The sequence below is a fragment of the Otolemur garnettii genome, unplaced genomic scaffold (assembly GCF_000181295.1).
Source record: "Otolemur garnettii isolate 467f Iridium unplaced genomic scaffold, OtoGar3 scaffold00133, whole genome shotgun sequence".
Lineage (NCBI taxonomy): Eukaryota > Metazoa > Chordata > Mammalia > Primates > Galagidae > Otolemur > Otolemur garnettii.
Window position 1 is genome coordinate 4046441 of NW_003852528.1, and position 956 is coordinate 4047396.

The 956-nt window shown below is 40.4% G+C and overlaps 1 pseudogene; it reads left to right on the forward strand.

Moving 5' to 3' along the window:
• Nucleotides 1–460, forward strand: part of LOC100952221 — a 19800-nt pseudogene extending 19340 nt beyond the window's left edge.
• Nucleotides 461–956: the final 496 nt, after the last annotated feature.

Consider the following 956-nt stretch of genomic DNA (forward strand, 5'->3'; position numbering starts at 1 on the left):
AAAAAACCCTCATGTGTTAAGTTTACTTTCTGTATGGACAGAATAATTATTCTTAACAAAATTTAGATCTGTGTCAAGAAATGTCAATAGACGTTGTGGCTAAGCTCGTGTGGCGGCAGCGGTGGTGTGGTCGGGGCTGCAGCGAAGAGAGTTTGGCGCTGTGTCTCACACCATTTTGCTGGTACAGCCTACTAAGAGGCCAGAAGGCAGAACTTACGCTGACTATGAATCTGTGAATGAGTGCACGGAAGGCGTTTGTAAAATGTATGAAGAACATCTGAAGAGAATGAATCCCAACAGTCCCTCTATCACATGATATCAGTTGTTTGATTTTATCGATGACCTGGCAGACCTCAGCTGTCTGGTTTACTGAGCTGATACCCAGACATACCAGCCTTATAACAAAGACTGGATTAAAGAGAAGATCTACGGTCAGCAGGCACAACAGGCCGGGAAATAATTAAGTTGGAAACAGCCGGGGGTTGGGGGTGGGCTTGGAACACAGGTGTGTACAGTGTGCTGTCGGGGAAGTTTTGTATTATAGTAATCCTGTTTCCATTTTGTTACACTCTAGCCAAGATGGAAGATATTAGATGAAATGTGAGGCTCTTGTTCAATCTGAAACCCCCATTGCCCCTACCTTTTTTCTTTTTCTGTTTTTTTTTTTTTACTTAAACATTTTTATGATGATTTAGATGAAAGTTGTTCTTTGTCAGCTGATACTGGTTCCAGTCCTTCAGACTGTTCATATCTGCTTTATAACATTCACTGGACTAACCTGTCTTCAGGATGGGGTGAGGGGTGGTTAACAGTTATGTCCTCGAGATAAAGTCTTAGTGAAAAATAAAAAAATAAATAAAAAAGAAATGTCAATAAACTTAGCTTTGTAGAAATAATGGCTACACACACACACAAACACACACACCTCATTAGAGCAGAAGATTCATTTGTTAAAA